At 45.2% G+C, this 21,093-nt stretch overlaps 1 non-coding gene across 1 annotated transcript; it reads left to right on the forward strand.

The window, feature by feature from the left end:
- The first annotated feature begins 15,148 nt into the window (after positions 1-15,148).
- LOC121443743 lies at positions 15,149-15,255 on the forward strand. Its single transcript, XR_005973697.1, has one exon. It is a non-coding gene; the product is annotated as a U6 spliceosomal RNA (small nuclear RNA).
- Positions 15,256-21,093: the final 5,838 nt, after the last annotated feature.

Consider the following 21,093-nt stretch of genomic DNA (forward strand, 5'->3'; position numbering starts at 1 on the left):
CTGCTGAAACATTTGTCAGTACACCTGCTGTCCTTGCAAAGCAAACAGTGTTGAAAACGCACCTCGGGCCCAAAGTAGCCACCCCTCTTCACTCCCAAGCAGTCTTTCATCATCCAGGAGGTGCTGCAAGGGGCCAGTTCCCTGGAAGACCCCCCCTCAGTCCTCTTGTTGGTCCAAAGGAACCATAACTCTTTCCAGAAAAGACTCTTGCGCCCTACACTCCTTCCTTGTATTGGCCAGGGGAAGGCTGCCCGTGCAATAGTCCACTTACAAGGGCTCAATACAGACCGTGAAGGTGACTGGAGCACTGTAGACCTTTAGGCCTCATCCAAAAGAGAGAAGGAACACCATTTCTGCATCACTTTGCATCTGCATATAGCCATGTGTAAACCTCCAAATGTTCTGAACAGATTCTACAAGAAACAATACATGGAAGAGTATGGGTCAGTGACGAGGTGTTTCCCTGGCAAGCAGGAATCCCTGAGTTCCAGCCCTAAGGCAGCATCAACCGGGCTTGGTGGTGAGTGCCTGTAATCCCAGCACTCAGGAGAGATGGGGCAGAAAGATCCAAAAATCCAGTGTCACTCTCAGCGGCAAAGTGAGCTCAAGGCCTGTCTGGCTACATGAGACACTATTTTAAAAAAACAGATGATGGATGGATGGATGGATGGATGGATGGATGGATAAGTAGGTAGAGATAGATAGATAGATAGATAGATAGATAGATAGATAGATAGATGAAGCAGTCAGAAATAGGACAACCTAGATGTTCATAAGTGGATGAATGGATAAAGAAAAATGTAGTATATTTACATAACAGAATATTACTCAACTATTAAAAAATGAAATTTGCAGGGAACTGGATGGAGTTAGAAAAAAAAAATCCTGACTGAGGTCACCCAGAACCAGAAAGACAAATATGATATTTAATTATAAATATGGAAAATATATTCACTTATTTGTGGGTGTTAGCGGTTAAGACATCGATAAACAAGTTATAATTCATATAACTCCAGAGGTTTAGGTATTGAGTAAGGTAAGGGACTAGGGATGAGAGACAGATCTCCTTAAGAAGGGAACATAAAATAGATAGTTATAGATGGAGGAGGGACTGTAAAGGAAGGATCAAATGAGGAGGGGGATGGGAGAGGGGAAGAGAGAGAGAGAGAGAGAGAGACAGAGACAGAGAGAGAAAGAAAGAGAGAGAGAGAGAGAGAGAGAGAGAGAGAAAAAAGAGAGAGAATACAAAGAGGGCAGCTAAAACTCAGGGTCATTTGAGAGGTTTATGGAAACCTAATATAACAGAAGCTTCCTAAAATACATCCATATATGAAGTTGATCTAAATGAAATTGCCAAATAAAGGGAAAGACAGGGCACCAGCAGGAAATCTCTCATTACCAAATGAAGTTCTCAGTACCGAGAATGGTTTATATCTAAATGAGTGTTGACCAAAAGGGGACCCATGAGAACCCCCAAACAACTCGGGCTATTACCAAGGCTATTGGTCGCTCTCCACAAACTGCGGGTAAGACCCTACTGCTGAAGACACCTACACAACTCACTGAACATGGTGAAGTCAGGCTGGGGTTTACCTAAAGCCTTCACCCTTACTGACTAGTGTTTAGGGTCCTAGAAGATACTCTGCATGCTACCCAAGGAGAAAGATAAACATCAACCCAGCTGCAAACCTTTAGATCTAGAGTGACTTGCCTCCACAATACCCTGATGCCACAGTGGGAGTGGCAAAATCTGACTTGACTTAAGGCCCCCTCCATGAGATGGAACCATGCCTGACATTGATTGGGTGACCTAGAACCTGAGACTAGATAGGCTATTGACCTGGAGGGAAACCAAACACTACTGTTCTGCTAGAGGAATACAGCAATAAAATGACTCTTACAACATTCTGTTATACTCATAGATCAGTGATCAGCAGACGCTTCCTCCTGCAGTAGATGAGAAAAGATCCAGAGATCCACAGCCAGACAATGTGCAAAGGGTGAGATCTTGGAACACTCAGCCCTAAATGGGAAGTCTCCTTTAACTCCTACCCTTCGGGGCTCAGGGAAGCCTGCGGAAGAGCAGATGGAAAGATTGTAAGAGCCAGAGGGGATGGAGGAGATCAAGAAAACTAAGCCTTCTAAACACAGCAGGACTGACATATAAATGAACTCACAGAGAGGAAGCAGCCTGTACAGATCTGCCCTGGGTGGGGTCCTAAAGCTCAGAGGAGAAGTGGACACATGCCCCCAGCCCTAGTCTAGAAGGTAGCTCCAACTGATAATCATTTGCAAATGAAAACTTCCTTCTCTCCAAGGGAGTCTCATTGGGGAAACAAACAATCTAAAGTGTAAGGCCCCATGCCCAGCAGTAGACAGCCAATACAAAATAAACTCAGTGGCATCTTTGGAGTCTCTTTGCTGCAAAATGTTGTATCAGAGCATTCTTTTTTTTTTCAACCTAACAGGTCCTTGGTGTATATATTATGACTAAACATTTTTGTGTTTTTACGGAATTCCTGTGTGTACAAACCTGTGTGTCTCTGCGTCTATGTGTTTCTCGGGCTTTTTCTTTGGCTCTTTTTCTGCTTGTTTTGTCCTATTCCAACTTGTTTGCTTTTGTTTTTATCTTGTCTTATTCTATTTTATTTTATTATTATTCCTTAGATGCCTGTTTGTTTTCTAATGAAAGACAAAACCAGTGTGGATCTGTGTGGGAGGGAAGAACTGGGTAGAGTTGGGGAAGGAAAACTAATCAGAATGTATTGTATGGGTGGAAAAAAATCTATTTTCAATTAAAAGATAAAAGCAAAAACTTAAGACATTCTTGGCATAATGGTGCTGAGCAAACCAAGGTGACTGCCAGCAGTGCCTGGCGGGAGAAACTGGGGAGGGCTGTGCTTCTCTCCTGCTTGTTAGGGAAGTGAGATCATGAAGATCAAAGGCTTTTATTCTGTTACTTGAAGCAGGTTTTACTCTTATTTCAAATCTGAATGCTGAGGAGCCACCCCACTTCTCTCTGCTATCATTGACAGTCTTCAAAAGGTTTCTCAGTCTAATTTTATTAGAATTATTTTATTGTTCTTTTGGGCTTAAACTTTTTATCAAGAGGAAATGTTAAACACATCAGTACAGTAATTCAGGTTATTGTGGTATTAGAATTAGTATTAGAATTAGTGCCCGGACAAATGGATGGAACTGGAAAAAATTATCCTGAATGAGGCCACCCAGACACAGAAAGACAAACATAAGTGGATATTAGCAGCTGAGCAAATGGTAGGGGTCATGAGAGTTACAGCAGGTGACAACTAGTGTTCAGATGACAATCCACCAGAGAAATGATTACCCAGTGGAGGTTAATCCTGTCCAGACAAGATCTGCAGGACCATTGGCTCTGGAACGTGTTGCTCACTTTAATAAAGCAGCTTGTTGTCTCCCCAATACCTGCATTGTAATCTCATGTGATGTGGGCACATGTATCTGTGGGTGATCAGGAAGATGACTTTTCATTTGACTGTATATAACTTTGATATACAGAATACACACTGGAACATGTTTTATAACTGGATCTATTTGTCCTACAAGGACTGCAAACACTTAAAAGCTTGCCTCTTTCTTTTGCTTATTGGGTGATTTCCCCCTGCTCTGTGGGTAAGAAAATTTAGTCATGTTGTCTAAAACCTTGGTTCCCACAGTCAAATCTCTGCTCCATTCCCTGAGATAAACTTAGAAGCCAGCTCCCTACAGTTATCTTTTATTTGACAGGACATTTTGGTCAGGAGAGGAGTCTTTCAAATAGACCACCTTCAGGCAGAGGCAGGCGGATCTCTGTAAGTTTGAGGCCAGCCTGGTCTACAGAGCTAGTTCCAGGACAGGCTCCAAAGCCACAGAGAAACCCTGTCTCGAAAAACCAAAAAAAAAAAAAAAAAAAAAGGACCTTCAAAGACACATCTTTGTCTGACACGTCCGAGCTTGTTTGATTCACAGTTCTTCCTGATAAGGAGACCGGGTGTACCAAATTCACTGCAGCCAATTTGGAAAACTGCTAACCTCAGTTGACCCCCTGCACTAGCCCTGAAGAAGCTATTAACTCCCTATATCTACCCTCACCTGGGTTTACTGACACCAGATTTTAACCTAGAAACGTAGTCGTTACGATATGGTGCAAGAATGAACTTGGCCGCAGGTCCCACGGTGGGTGAGGTCCAAACTGTGGCAGGTGACAGAATACGCAAAGCAGAGAGAGCTTGAGTGTGGAGTTTTATTAAAGAGAGAAGGAAGGAGGAAATGGGAGGAGAGCACAGGCAAGGGAGGGAGAGAGACAGAGACCTGCCTGCCTCTTCAGAAGAAAGGCAGGGAAGAGAGAATGATCAGGAGTGGGCAGAGCTCGTCTCTTAAAGGGACTTTTGCACCTGCATACAATCAGGGAACTTGCCACATGCTGAGGGGTAACTGTGTCAGGTTCCCAGGGGTGCCTGGATACTAACAGTAGTATCATGCATGAACTCCCTTTCTCCCTTCTTAGAAAGCAAAGCCTCCTAAATCAGCTCTTTTTTGCCTCTCAGTACCTCCTGGGTGTCTTTCTAGCCACACCTCCCTGGGGCCATAAAGATGCTGATGGTGTCACTCAGGACAGCTGTTATCTGCGTTTTGACCCTCAGAAACTCAACTCTGTTACTTGCAATTACCAGAGAATTGCCTTCGTTTGTGGGTGTGTATATAAACTGAAGACCTTGCAGCACCGGGTGGTGGGGCACTGTGTGAACTCATTCCATACTTCTTTTCTTGTTGTTGTTTTGGTTTTGTTTGTTTTTCAAGACAGGGTTTCACTGTGTAGCTTTGGAGCCTGTCCTGGCACTCACTCTGTAGACCAGGCTGGTGATGTGGGATTCCCCTCTATATGTTGTGAATATCGTTGGTTAATAAAAGAACTGTTTTGGGCCTATAGCAGAGCTATAGGGGAACAGAGCTAGGCCGGGAAAACTAAACTGAATTCTGGGAGAAAGGAGGCAGAATCAGAGAGAAGCCATGTACCCCTGCTGGACACAGACACCGGAACTTTTCCTGGTAAGCCACAGCCTCGTGGTGATGCACAGATTAATGGAGATGGGTTAAATTAAGATGTAAGAGTTAGCAAATAAGAAGCTAGAGCTAATGGGCCAAGCAGTGATTTAATTTATACAGCATCTGTGTGGTTATTTCAGCCAGAAACGAATAAGTGGTGTCCTTACTACAGGCTGACCTCAAACTCACAGAGATCCACCTGCCTCAAATTTTCTAAGTTTTTTGGCTATGCTGAGGCAACTGAACCTTGACAGGGAGTAGTAGTGCTGGACTCTACTGGCTCCCAATAATCATGCTACAGTCCACAGTCTGAGAAAGGCTAAGTAACAAAGAGGTCTCTGGGAGGGATGCATGGATCTCCTTAGAAAGGGGAAATAGAAGCTTTTTGGGTTTTTTGTTTTGTTTTGCTTTGTTTTGGGGGGTTTTTTGTTTTGTTTTTGGGTTTGTTTGGTTTTTTTTGTTTTTGTTTTTGTTTTTGTTTGTTTTTTTTTTTTTTTTTTTGGTATTTCAAGACAGGATTTCTCTGTAGCTTTGGAGCCTGTCCTGGAACTAGCTCTTGTAGACCAGACTGGCCTCGAACTCACAGAAATCCACCTGCGTCTGCCTCCGAGTGCTGGCATTAAAGGTGTGCGCCACCACTGCCCTGCTGAAATAGAAGAGACTTTGAGGTGGACTGGGGACAGATGGGAATGGAAATAGGAGGGATCACTGCAGGGGCAGGGATGGAGGGAGAGAGTACAGAGAGACATGCCTGGAACTGGAGGGCATTTGAGGGGTGATGTGGGAACCCAGTGCAGTAGAAACTCCCAGAAACCTACAAGGTGACCTTGTATTGGACTCCCGGTCAGAGAGGATACAGAGCCTGAACCGGTCATCTTCCATAACCAGGCCTGGCTTCCAGTGGGTGGGACTGGGACACCAATCCAGCCACAAAACCTTCAACCTACAATCTATCCAGCCTGCAAGATGTGTGTGGCAATGGAGACACAGAGCTTGTGGGAGTGGCCAACCAATGACTGGTCTAATTGGAAACCCGTGCCAGGGGAGGGAACCCATGCTGGAGCCTGCCTGGATGAACAGGAACCTGAGGCTGGGTGGCCCAGAGACCTAGGATAAAGGGGGAAAGATCAATAAAATGATTCCTAATGATACTCTGCTAGATCAGTGCCTAGCCCGGTCCTCATCAGAGAGGCCTACCCCAGCAGTTTACGAGTAGGAGCAAAGACCCACAGCCAAGCATTAGGCAGAGAGAGAGCCCAAGTTGGAGATCTCCATTGGTCCCTCCCCTTGGAGCTTGGAAAACCCTGTGGAACAGAGGGAGGAAGAATTGTAGGATCCAGAGTGGTTGGCAACACCAGAAAAACAAGACCCGCAGAATCAACTAATCTGGGCTCACAGGGGCTCGCAGAGAGAGAAACAACAACCACAGAGTCTGCATGAGTCTGTGCTAGGTGGTCTACATATATGTTACTGTTGTTAGCGTGCTTCTTGTGTGTGGGACTCCTAACAGAAGTGGTTGAAGGGGTGATTCTTTTGCCTGCTCTTGGGACCCTTTCCTTCCTACTGGATTGCCTTGTCCAGCCTTGATATGAGAGCTTGTGCCTAGTCCTACTGAATCTTGTTATGCTGTGTGTGTGTGGGGGGGGGGGGAATTGAGGTTGAGATGTATTGTGAAAACAAAAAGAAAAAAGGAAAAATTAAATTAAAGCTGGAGAGAGATTTAGGAGAATAAACTGTAAAGATGCTGTTATGGGTCCCATAGAAAATTGTCAGAAGTGGCAGCTGGGTAAGAAGATGGAATGGAAATGTTCGGGTAAGCTGTGTAAAACCTCCCGCACTCCTCTGTGACGTTGGTCTCTTTCCTCTCCAGTTGTGAGAAATGAATTTAGGGCCTCACAGTCGACAAATGCTGTCCTCCTGAGCTATGTTCCCAACCCTCATCTGTGATTTTTGACCTAAAACAATAGTAGTGACCTCTCATTCAAGAACAACATATCCTATTGCATGCTTCCAAACCAGTTTGGAAAAATAAATGAAAAGCAAAAAACAGTTTTGATTAATGAATGTTTATTCGTCTATTTTTAAAAAAAAGAAAGACACGATGCATAGAAATGACTCTTAAGGGGAAGTGAGAGGACCTGAAGGAGAAGAAAATTCACTTCCCATTTTATTCCTTTTTACATATTTTTAATTATTTTAATAATGTCACGTATTACTTTTATAACCAAACTAAAACTAGTTAATTAAGATCTGAGGGCGGTTTAAGCATATCAAGTTCAAAAGACTTCGCTGACATAATAGTTAATTAAAATGCCACAAAGCTCCAAAGCATATTAGATGGAATGGTTTTGTTCACAAGAGCAACTAGAGGGATACAATTCAAGACACGGGCAAAATCTACAAGAAATTCTACTGAGGAACATAAAAAAATAATTGGATAAATCGAAGAGCCGATCCCATTCTTGAGAAACTCAATAATTTTAAATTGTCAATTCTCCCTAAATTAAACTATAAATTTAATGCTGTCTCAATAAAAATGACAACAGAGTGGAGGGATGTGGCAAACTGTTTATAAGGCCCATACAAGAAGAAGGTGGAAAGCTCTTTATGTAAATATGCATGGGGGTGTGTGCATGTGTTTCTATAGATGTGTGCACATGTGCACAGCAGCTAGGAGCTGACCTCAAGTGTCTTCCTCAATCACTTTTCATCTTCTTTATTGAGACAGGGTCCTTAACTGAACCTGGGAGCTCATCCATTCAACTAGACTAGCTGGCCACCAAGTTCCAGGGAAATATTTGTCTCTCTATCCCCTTGCTGGGGTTGCAAATGTGTAATGTGCTCCTGGATTTTTATGTGGGTTGCTGGGGATCCAAACTCAGGTCCTTGCTTGCACTTGGTCCACTGTGTCATCTCCCTAACCCCAGGATGTTGAGACCATTTAGAGTCCTGGCCTCCAGCTGCTCTCCCCTGCTAGTGACCTTTACTTGGCCTTCTGATTTGAGCTATGGAAAGCTGTGTCCAGCTCTGCTTCCTGAGCACGTGTTGCCTTGGCCTTGATTGAGGATCAGGAGATGAGGTTTTCACCTGCTGGCCCACCTGGCTGTGTTGGGTATATAATCCTTTGTGGTACTATTCATTAAAGGGCTTCTTTACCAGTCACTAGAGGGAGGGTGTGTGTGTGTGTGTGTGTGTGTGTGTGTGTGTGTGTGTGTGTGTATGTGTACTGTCTCTGTGTGTCTTTGTGTGTTTCAGTCTCCAGCCCCTTGCCCAAGGCTCACGAATGGTCCTGTAGTGCAGGCACCACAACACAGGAGTAGTGCCGTACTATCACGTACTACAGGCTGTAACATGAAGGGCCAGGCCTGCTTGTTTGTTGTTGGGGGTTTCTGTCCTGCCCGTACCCCCACCTGTTTAGTCCCAGAGAAAAATCACACAGAGATCACTATAAGTTATAAAGCTGATTGGCCCATTAGCTCTAGCCTCTCACTGGCTAACTCTCACATCTTGATTAACCCATTTTCTGATCTATGTTAGCCATGTGGCTCAGTACCTTTTATCAGTGGGGCAGATCACATCCTGCTGCTTCGGTGGTCTGAACAGGAGAGGGAGGAATCAGCTTCCCCCTTCCCAGAATTCTCTTGTTCTCATAACATCATTTCTACTTCCTGTCTGGTTTTTCTTCCTATATTTCCTGCCTGGCCAATCAGCATTTATTTATAACATGATTGACAGAATACAGACAATTCTCCCGCACCAACAGGCAGGCGCTACACCAGGAAAACTTTTAACCCTCTAGAGAGAGCACTTTGATACCACATGTACTAGCTGGCCTCAAACTCACAAGGATCTACCTGCTGCTGCCTCCCATATCTGGCTGACAGCTCACATTATTTTATCTATTTGCTGAAGTACTAAAAGTTCCTACCGAAGGCTGGGGCTGCAGCTCATCTGAGAGTGCTTGCCTAGCACACACGAAGACCTGGGTTGAGTCCCCAGCACTGCCTAAAACCAGGTGTGGTGGCACACACATTTAACTCCAGCACTCCAGAAGTGAGAGCAGGATCAGGCATTGAAGTCCATCCTCAGTTGCATATCAGTGTCAAGGCCAGGCTGGAAGTTTTAATAAAATAAAGCAAAGTTTCTACAATAATCATAGACTCACATGCTACTCATTTGAATGATTTTTTTTCCGTGTGTGTGTGTGTGTGTGTGTGTGTGTGTATGTGTGTGTGTTCCTAGTGTGCAGCGAGACCAGAGTATCACCTTGCTAGTTGTGCCTCAGGCACAATCCACTTTATTTTTTTAAGATTCATTTGCATTATTTGTAATTATGTATATTCATGTGTCTCTGAGTGTAGGTTTGTACACATGCCTACAGGTGCCAGTGGAGACCAGAAGGGACAGAATCTACCAGAGCTGGAGTTACAAGCAACTGTGATCCATCTGACACGGATGCCAAGAATGGAACTTGAGTCCTTGGCAAGGGCAGGATGCACTCTTAACTACTAGGCCATCTCTCAACAACACCCCTTTCTGAGATAGGTCTCTCACTGGCCTGGAGCTCGTCAAGCAGGCTGAGTAAGTCCCGGAATCCTCCTGTCTCCACCACCTCCCCAGCTCTGGGATGACCAGTGATGGAGAGAGAGAGAGAGAGAGAGAGAGAGAGAGAGAGAGAGAGAGAAAGAGAGAGAGAGCAGTTTCTTTCTTTCTTTCTTTTTTTTTTTTTTCAAGACAGGGCTTCTCTGTGTAGCTTTGGAGTCTGCCCTGAAACTCTCTGTAGACTAGGCTGGCTTTGAACTCACAGAGCTCCGCCTGCCTCTGCCTCTGCCTCTGCCTCCCAAGCACTGGGATTGAAGACATGTGCCTCTACCACCCGGCTACATTGCAGTTTCTAAACTAACCCTCCACTTGTCTCCTGCCCAACCTTAATGGTAGCTGTAACACTAGAATCACAAAGCAGACAGACACATTGCTACCCTCATGAAAACAGCTGTGTGAAAAGAGACACACATCGTCGTACAAAAAGATGTGTATCAGTAAGGGGAGTCAGACACACAGACATGGGGCACATGATACAGCCGCCCTCCTCTAGAGGGACAGAGAGAGTTTCTGTGTGTCAGACTTAAGCTTGAGCATAAACAAGACAGCAGGTGGGGAAGCAGGGAAGATGAAACATACACTAGGCAGGGGTGCCTTCTGGGTAGATCAGAGTGCTCTCAAGGAAAGAGTGCCTGGAGAGAGAGGGGGTGGAGGGTGTACTAGCATAGAAAGGCAGACGGGGTGGGCATTACATTAGGTATATTTGAATAGAAAAAAAGGACCAGATCCCCTCCAACACCTGGACAGTCTTATTAGGTAATTTCGGTTCTGAGTCTCAAAGCAGCCACAGGACAACAAGCAAAGAAGGCTTTTGACTTGTCTTTAGAATAATGAATCAGTCACCAGCATGTTCTCCAGACTACATTCAGTTTCTAGAAACTGCCAAATCCTCTTCTTCTCTTTTAGGACAGTTGGTAATGTGCTCCTGGGGAGCAGTGGAGGAGGACCACCCACACATCTGTAGGACAGTGGAGGAGGACCACCCACACATCTGTAGGACAGTGGAGGAGGACCACCCATGCATCTGTAGGACAGTGGAGGAGGACCACCCATGCATCTGTAGAACAGTGGAGGAGGACCACCCACACATCTGTAGGAGCAGTGGAAGAGGACCACCCACGCATCTGTAGGACAGTGGAGGAGGACCACCCACACATCTGTAGGAGCAGTGGAAGAGGACCACCCATGCATCTGTAGGACAGTGGAGGAGGACCACCCATGCATCTGTAGGACAGTGGAGGAGGACCACCCATGCATCTGTAGGACAGTGGAGAAGGACCACCCATGCATCTGTAGGACAGTGGAGGAGGACCACCCTGGAGGAGGACCACCCATGCATCTGTAGGAGCAGTGGAGGAGGACCACCCACGCATCTGTAGGACAGTGGAGGAGGACCACCCATGCATCTGTGCCCAGCTGTTGGCTGCTGGCTCTCAGTAGATGCCTGCCCACTACCCTCATCCCAAAGCAGACTGTATACTAGTTTTCTAAATTGCTATAAAACTCTGAGAATCAGCTAGGCACGGTGCTGCACACCTTAAATGTCAGCAAAGAGGCAAAGACAGGCAGAGCTCTGTGGATCTGAGGTCACCCTGGTGAGTGAACTCACTATGTGGTGAGTTCCAGGCTAGCCAGGGCTACCCAATGAGAATCTGTCTCAAATAAACAAACAAGGAGAATCAAATGCTGGAGAAGTACAATCCTTTCAAAAAGCCTCGCACAGGAGTGGGAAAGCAGCACTACCAGAAAAGCGCTCACAATACAAGTGGAGAAACCTGAGTTCAAGCCCAAAAACCCACATGCAAAAAGCCAGCACAACGCCTGTAATTCCAGAGCTGGGGAGGCAGAGACAGGAGGATGGCTGTGGCTCGCTGGCCCACCAGCCTAGTCTACTTGGCCAGTCCTGGGCCAATAAGAAAAGCAAGCCCTTGCGGAATGACCCCCCAAGGTTGTCCTTTGGCTTGCACATGTGCAAACCTGCATGCACTTATGCTTGCACACACACACACACACACACACACACACACACACATGCACGTGTGCACAGGCACACATACACAGTGTTTGCAGAAGAACCCTTGCCAAATTCTCCTAGGTCTCCAGTGTCTCCTGATCTACTGAGACACTCCAGGCTCTGCTGGGCCCTGAGTGCATATGGCTATCAGAACCCACTGGCCCTTACTGCATACCGGCACCAATTTTCTCTCACCTGCTGATAGGGTTGCTTTCTTGGTCCTGTCCCCAGTGTCACCCCAATGGAGGGCTGCTTCCTACCTTGTGTCCAAGTACCTCTGTTTTTAAGGCGCTCTCTCTGTCTCTGTCTCTGTCTCTGTCTCCCTCTCTCCCTCCTCCCTCAACTTTTTACTTTTGCAGACTGCTTGATGAAATTACTGTTTTACGTCGCCAGTCATTAAGAGTGACCTTCAGGACAAAGCTAATTTTGTATCTCTCTTTTGGCATGCAACCATGTCTTAACAGTGCAAAAAGGAAGCATCCAGAAATAATCCTGCAACACCCAGCCAGCATCGCCCTGGCATTTTACTATTCCAAAGCACAAAACACAGAGTCTCTCAGAGCAGGCGAGAGGCGTCAGCAATGCTGTCAGCAGCCTATTGTTTTGAAATAATTTTTCAGAATAATTTTCACTTGTCCCGCAGCGGTGCACATTTCGTGAAGACACCTTGAGCATCTTTAGAGAATTCATTATAGTGACTTGGGCTGTCTGAAAGGCTGGCTGTTGACCTCTGCTTTATGACACATGGGTATGCCAACCGTCAGATGAGGACGGCAAGCCCAGAGCTCCCTGGTCAATTTCTATTTATCTTCTCTAATGAGGTAGAGATGTTCATTACCAGCTCATCGGAAATACGCCACGAGCTGCCCGACATAGATGTCTTTTCAAAACCAAGTCTTTCTCTGTGACACCGGACTCTATTAGGAACAGGAAGTGTAAGAGACAGGTTGTCTTTCTCAGGTAAAAGCTCTCCAGTTGTCTCCAAAGAGGCCCTTCAGGGTGACATTAATAATCTTTGAGAGTATGTTTCAGGCTAAGAAACCTGGGGTTATTAGCACATCAAAATGAGCCTGTTCTCAGGAAGGAACACTCGTTAGCTGACTTGGTATCTGACATGCCGGCAAGCCTTCGCTCACGAATTTCCCTTCTGAGAGTTAGAAATCACCCTCATTTCTTATGTAGAGCTTCTGTTACCACAGGCCACACACATTCACAATGGGAGAGTCCGAAATACTCGGTAAATAAAGATAAGACCCAGCTAACAAAAGCCCACTACAGAGTTGCATTTGCTTTCTGTCCTAACAAATAATCATGATGTATTTCCTCTCCATTCCAAAATATACCATGCTATTCTGCAGTGGCTACCTTGGTTGGCTGGTTGGTTGGTTCATTCATTCGTTCGTTCATTTGCTCGTTCGTTGGTTTGTCTGAAACCCAGGCTAGACCCCAGCTTGTTATGTTGCTGAGGATAACTTCAAACTCCTGATCGTGCAGTTTCCCCCTGAAGGGTGCTGGTATTACAGGCTTCCCCCACCACATCCGGTTTGATGCAGGGCCAGGAGTGAAGGCCACACACACACACACACTCACGCTAGGCAAGCACGTGACCTGGTGAATTCCATCCCCAGCCTTCCACTGCCTTCTGAACTACATAGCGCTGCAATCTGTTAGACTCACTTCGTTACTGAAGCAGAACACTTCACTATTGAACATGAAACTAGAGGGCGGGAAATACCCAGTTTGAAAATAGGCATCCGAGAAAAGAGACCACGATGCAGATCTCACCCTCTCCTCAACCAAGCACAATATTCATTACCGCACATCAGCAGGCATTGTTATTTACTTGTTTGTTTGAGACAGGGCCTCATGTAGCCCAGGTTGGTCTCAGGCTCACTATGCAGCCTAGGCTGGCCTAGCCTTCCTCATTCTCCAACCTCCACATTCCCAGTGCTCGGAAGACGGGTGTGTCTCACCTGGAGGCAGCAAGCTGTTTCTTGAAGAGCTCTATAAGCTTCAACACCTGGCTGGCATCCTGCATGAATAGATAATTCTGCTCTCAGAAGCCATAGGTCATTAAACAAAAATTCCGGGGCCTGGTGTGGGATACCTGCCCAAGAGCTGTTAGCCAGGGAGACCTCAGAGGCTTTCAAAACAATGGAAGATACAGGATGTGATGGCTCACGCTTTTAATCCCAGAATGCAGGAGACAGAGGCAGGTGGATCTCTGTCAGCTAGAAGCCAGCCTGGTCTGTATAGTGAATTTCAGAACAAATAAGTTTACACAGACTCTTGTCTCAAAAACAGAAAAATGTGAACATGGAAGCTATTGTCATTGCTCTTGGTCACCTACCAGAACTAGATAAAAAGATCCCCATTGCTGAAGACACCACAAACTCTGGAAACACAGATAAATCAAGTAGGAACTCATGTAGCCCAGCTTCCTCCCCGCTGACTGGCATTCATAGAACTGGAAGGTGGCATGCAGACTGCAGGGCAGAAAAGGCATTAGCAGACTTACCCAGCTGTGGACCCTGGTACCAACAATACTGACCTGCCAGACAAGATGCCATAGCGGTATGAGTGTCTGGGGGGCAGCCAACCCCTCTCTAGTTGGCTATCAGGACTTTTCCTTGGGGATGAACATCTACCCAGGATTATCCACTGTTTAAAGTCCACAGCAGGAGGAGGTCATAGACCCTAGGGGAGAACTCACTATGCTAAGAAGACAGGCAGCCTAACTGCTTTCTACCTCTCAGCTGGAAAAACTTAATTTCTGCAGTGGGAGACAGTTAATGCAGGGACTACTGCTCAAAGGACAGATAAGGACATTTATATCACCCCTTCCAAGGCCCAGGAGACAACACAGAAGGGGGATGGAAGGATTCTAAGACTAAAGATTAGGAAAGAATGCTGTGAAATATTGTCTTCTGGATAAAGCATGGCCGATGTAGTCATGGACACACAGTAAGTGTGTGCACAAAAAACAGCCAGGCAGTGGTTGCTCATGACTTTAATCCAGAGGTTTCCCAACCTTGATAATGCTTTGATCCTTTAATAAAGTCCGTATGTTTTGGTGACCTCCTATCTCAGTTAGGGTTTCTATTGCTGTGAAGAAACACCATGACCACGGTAACTCTTATACAGGAAAACATCTCATTGGGGCTGGCTTGCAGTTTCAGAGGTAACATACAGTCCATTACCAGCATGGCGGGAAACATGGTGGCATGCAGGCAGACATAGTGCTGGAGAAGACGCTGAAAGTTCTACATTTTGATCCACAGGCAGCAGGAGAGACTGTGTCCCATACTGGGCATAGCATGAGTATATGAGATCTCAAAGCCTGCCTCCACAGTGACACATTTCCTCCAACAAGACCACAGCTACTCCAGGAACAAAGTCACACCTCCTAATAGTGCCATGCCTTATGGGCCAAGCATTCAAACACATGAGTCTATAGAGGCCATACCTGTGCTCGCTTCGGCAGCACATATACTAAAATTGGAACGATACAGAGAAGATTAGCATGGCCCCTGCGCAAGGATGACACGCAAATTCGTGAAGCGTTCTATAGAGGCCATACCTATTCAAACCACCACACCCCCAACCATAAAATTATTTTTGTTGCTACTTCGTAACTGTAAATATGCTACTGTTACAAATCACAATGTAAATATGTGATATGCAGATGGTCTTAGCCAACCTTCTGAAGGGTCTTGTCCCATTGGTTGAGAACCACTGCTTTAACTCCAGCAGAGGAAGAGGCAGGTGAATTCAAGGCCAGCCTGGTCCACAGAGCAAGTTCCGAAGCCAGACAGAGAAACCCTGTCTCAAAAAACAAACAAACAAAAAACAAGACATTAAAATGGGTGGGGGATTACTTGGGAAAGGGTGAGCTGCAGGGGTGGAAGGAGAGGATAATGGGTATGAGCGTATATATTGTATACGTAAAGGAAACTGTCAAAAATAAAATTTTTTAAAGTTTAAAATTTTAAAAATAATAATTTTTTAAATGACTAAGACTGGCTAAACTTATTTTGTAGCTGTGTCAATCTTTACAACATGAAGAGCCGCATGTATGCTAACAAATCTTATCCTGGTTGTCTTGACTGTAACTTGACACACTCTGGATTCATCAGAGAAGAAAGCCTCAATTGAGAAACTTCCGGGATCAGCTTGGTATGTGGGCACGTCTGTGGGAGATGACTTTGACAATTAACTGATATGGGGGCTCAGCCCACCGTGGGCAGTGCCATCCTTAGGCTCTGGGCAGGTTAAGAGACCTAGCTAGGCATGAGCCTGAAGCAAGCCTGCAAGAATTTGCTACTGGGTTTCAGGTCCCTTCCTTGACTTCCCTTTATGATGGACCAGGACATGGGAACATAAGATGAAATAAACCCTTTCTTCCTCCAAGTTGCTTGTGGTCAGGGGTTTATCACAGCAATAGAAAGCAAACAAGAATTGACCAAGAGAAATATTTGCCTCTTTAAAAACGTAGAATTCTCCTAACATCATTTCGAATTCGAAGCAAGCATACTGCATCTGACAAAATTAAAAGAATAGAACAAAAAGACCTCCTCAAGAAAAACAAGTTTCTATAAGAAAGGAGTGTAGTATGAGCTGCGGGCTTCTTCCCACAGCCCGGCTCCTGGCCGCCTGGCTAGCTTATACCCCAAAATAACAACACACAAACTGTATTCATTTAAACACTGCCTGGCCCATTTCTATTAATGTGTATAGCACCAAGGTGCGCTTACCGGGAAGATTCTAGCCTATGTCCACCCTGGGTCAGAGCTTCATCATGTCTGCCCGGGAGAGGGGAGCATGGCGTCTGAGCTCATTTCCTCTTCCTCCCAGCATTCTGTTCTGTTTACTCCACCCACCTATGTTCTAACCTATCAGGGCCAAGCAGTTTCTTTATTAATTAACCAATGACCTTCCTCCATCAAAGGAGGGAAGAAATATAAAACCCAAGATAAGACAGAGAACATTCTAAATCAATAATTAGAAAACGTAAAAGGGAAAAAGCCTTATATTCAAGCTGCTCTGAGCTACTTAGCATGAAGTGGAACCATCAGATCCCTGGTTTTAGTGCAAATAAAAAACAAGACTGCAAATTTTTCTAACCTTTGTTATGAGATGCTCTTTATAACACTCGGCCTCGGGCTGAGGATGCACAAGGGGCTGGGTCTAATCCCCAGCACAGCATGAACACAGAGTGGCCAGTGATCCCAGCACTCAAGAAGGCAGGATTAGAACTTCAGGGTCACCCTCGTCTACACAGCAATTTCAAGGCCATCCTGGAACACTTGAGACCTTGTCTCAAAAAGCTATGTTGAAGTTAGAGAGATAACTCTGTGATTAAAAGCGCAAACTTCTCTCACAGAAGACAGGAGTTTGATTCCCAGAACCATGTCAGGCAGCTCACAACTGCCTATAACTCCAGCTCCATGGGGATCCAGTTGACACCTCTGACCTCTTCAGGCAAGCATGCTTATGTGCACTAACACACACAGGCATACAAAAGGTGCTGACAGATAATAATTGGGCTTTACAATGTTAGCATCGGGTTTTAGTGACTCACATTCCCCTTCATCTAGCTCCACTCTAGCATGCCAGACAGACAGACAGACACACTGGAAGTGCCCAACCCCTTCTGGTCCATTAGCCCATGAATGACACTGAGAACACAGGAGATCCTGACAAGGGAAGTCCTGCTGCTCCAGTCTTAAAAAGCAAAAACACAGGGAGTCCTAAGAGCCTCATTTAAGTCAACTCACCAACAGAGCGGAACACAAGTAAGAATTACTCAGCAGACATTAAAATATGTATGTGGTGGGACTGGGACTAAGTATTTGCATAATCCATTTGATAAATGCAAATTAAAACCACAGTGACACGCTGCTAGCCATGACAGTGACTGGATGTTTATATTTCTTTTTTTTTTTTTGGTTTTCGAGACAGGGTTTCTCTGTGGCTTTGGAGCCTGTCCTGGATGTTTATATTTCAAGAGCCCGCTTACTTTTATGCCAGTAAAAGAACTTGGAAGTCACATGCAGCAGGGACAAGAGCTCCCAGCAACAAAGCACTACCCAGAACATGAAGGCTGGGGTGGGGCTAGGGGCTGTGGCAAACTCACTGGACTGAGATTAGCAGAGAAAGCTCCCACCAAAGCCAGATGCTAGGGCCACAGTGACCAGACCATCTCCTGGAAAACTCCCGACTTGTCATTACGGCAGATCTGAGTGAGAGTCTATCCATGCAGGCCACCATTGATCTTAGCCTCAGAACACTGCCCGCGTTGACTCATTGTTCCCCATATCCACAAAACCCGCAACAGTTAAGAAAGGCCTTTTCTCTCCTGCTTGACTTTGACATCCTTTTACCCTCGGCCAAGAGAAAGCGCTGCTGCTTTTCAGGGAATGTGTAATTGTCATTGGCTAATAAAGAAACTGCCTTGGCCCATTTGATAGGCCAGCCTTTAGGTGGGTGGAGTAAACAGAATGGAATGCTGGGAGGAAGAGGAAGTGAGCTCAGACACCATGCTCTCCTCTCCAGGGCAACTGCGATGAAGCTCGGACCCAGGATGGACGTAGGCTAGAATCTTCCTGGTAAGCGTACCTCGTGGTGCTACACACATTAATAGATATGGGCCAAGCAGTGTTTATATGAATACAGTTTGTGTGTCGTTATTTTGGGGCATAAGCTAACCAGGCGGCCGGGAGCTGGGTGGCAGGAACGCAGCCCGCAGCTCCATCTACACCCCAACATAATCAACTTTAAAGTCAATTGACTAGTCAAACTAAATTATAATCTACATTTTTTTTCGTTTGTTTTTTTTTTTTTGCTTGTTTTGTTTTTGCCTGTAATATGACATCACAGGCATGTCACCAGGGGAAAAAGGTCTAAAGATCAGGAAATAAGACACCTGTTAGTCTGCTGCACTTACATGTAGATTTTACATGCATTTTACATGACCTAGCACTCAAAAGTAGAAACAAAAATTAAAATGTCCTAATGAATTCAATACTAACTTTTTTTTTCCTTTGAGACAGGGTCTCACTATGTAGACCAGACTGACCTCACACTTGGAGATCCACCTGCCTCTGCCTCATGCCTGCTGGGAGTAAAGGCATGTGCCACCATGCCTGGCTCAATACTACTACTTTTTAAAATAATGGCATTGCTTTTGTAACCTATTTTATGGGTAAGAGTGTTTTGCCTGCAGGTGTGTAAGCACACCACGTGGGTGCCTGGTATCCACAGAGGTCGGAAGAGCATGTCAGATCCCCTGGAACTAAAGTTAGGGATGGTTTTTAGTTGTTATGTGGAACTGGGAACCAACCCGTGTGCTCTGTAAGAGCAACAAGTGTTCTTAACCACGAACCAACTCTCTAGTCCCATATGATGGTTTTATCTACCTAATCTTGTTTATTTATCGATTTATTTATTCATTCATTCATTCATTCATTCATTTCGAGACAGAGTTTCTCTGTGTAGCCTGAACTGTCCTGAAACTCATTCTGCAGAGCAGGCTGGCCTTGAACTCAGATCTGCTGGCCTCTGCCTCCTGAGTGCTGGGATCAAAGGCGTGCATCACTGTGCCTGGAAATTTCAAGTGTACTAACTCATATTGTTCTAGTGACAGCATCTAATACCCTTTCAGTTTATATTTTTAAAGAGTATGCCATCAATAAGGAATTTTTTATTTTTCAGGAATGTGGCCAAAGCAGATGGCTCAGCAGGTAGAAGTATTTGCTGCATCCACAGGAGAAGCAGAGTTCAGATCCCCAACACCCATACAAACGCTGGGTGGGCATGGCAACCCACCAATAAGCCCAACACAGAGGCAGGTCGGAGCTGCTGGGACCAGAGCTAGTTGGCTAGATTAATCAGACTAGCAAACTGCAAGCTCGGAGTTTAACTTAGAGACCTTGCCTCAATAAATAAAGTGGAATGACTAAGAAGACAACCAAACTCTGGCTTACACACATATGTGAACATGCATGCACACCACACACACACACATGCACACACACAAATGAAAATAAATACCAACATTAACCTTGCTATAGAAAGAAATGCTGATAACATACACTATTGGTCTCTCCCACTATTGGCCAAAACCTGTCATTTTAACTTCCTCTTGAATAAAAGTGTGCCCTTTCAAATATCTGTAATAACAGGCCTATTGCTGGGTTTGTGAAACACTCAAAATTATATGCAGTTACAGGTTTAACTAGTCACAGGAAAAAAAAACACAAACCGGGCTGGGGAAGAGGCTACAGGGTCCTTGGCCAGCATTAGGCAAGGCTGTCAATGGAATAAAAAATAAGGAAAGGGCCAGCAAGATAGCCCAACAAGAAAAAGCACCTGCCGCAGGGCACCACTGAGTTGGCTTGGTCTAACCGCCTTGAGGCAGTCGTCAAGAGGTTTTCAGGTTAGCGTCTGTGGCTCCTGAGCACTGTGTTCCTTACAGTTCCTGAGAGACTGGCACACTCCCTCAGGCAGTAGAGCGTTCAGGCCACTCTGTGTTTCCCTGTATGTTCCCTCAGAAGCCAAGGAAGCATGGAAACCTGACAGGAGAATTGGTCTTAGACATTAATCTTGTGTACCCTGTACACCTTGCAAATTTCATTGTATTCTGGCAATACAACTATACTGATCCTGACAGTGCCATTATGTTGTTTCTGATAAAAGTATACAAAGTCTGATTGCTCTCAATAAAATTGTCACAGCCTCAGTTGTGCTGCAGCCCCTCCAACCAGCCTGATTTAATTCCTCACAACCATATCGGGTGACGTTGTCCCGGTGGTAAGTAAATACTGGCACTTACAATCTGCTCCTGCTCCCATAGGCACAGGCACACACACTCAGTTTAAAAAGAGACAGACAGATAGACAGACAGACAGACAAGAAAACAGAGCTGGCAAGATGGAACAGCAGGTAAAGCAGTCACTCACTGCCCAACCATTCAGGCCTGATGACCCAAGTCTGATCCCTGGAACCCACATAACAGCAGATGTGCAACCACACACAAATTAAAAACAAAACTAAGAAACTTGAAAGACTGGGGAGACAAAAGAAGCAAGAATAATTTAATACTCTGGATTAGCTCTCAAAACAAAGGATACTAATGGAAAAGTAGTAAAATTCAAATAAAAACCTGAACTGAACAAACAGTAACCCGTTAATGTCAGTTCCAGGTAACACTGAAATGTCAACCACGGGGACTCTGTAAGCAGGACCCAAACACACTTTCTATAAACCTAGTATTTTTCTGAAAGTTTATTTTTAACATGTTACAAAACTGAGTTTATTATTCTAGAGAAAACAGCCTTCAGACTTGGTATTAAAAGATATCTACACTGTGGAATACTGTAAGAAGCACCAGCCAAGGCTTTCTGTTGCCTTCC

This window comes from Microtus oregoni, unplaced genomic scaffold (assembly GCF_018167655.1).
Source record: "Microtus oregoni isolate MIOR12 unplaced genomic scaffold, Mior012 000002F_ref0000024, whole genome shotgun sequence".
Taxonomy (NCBI): Eukaryota; Metazoa; Chordata; class Mammalia; order Rodentia; family Cricetidae; genus Microtus; species Microtus oregoni.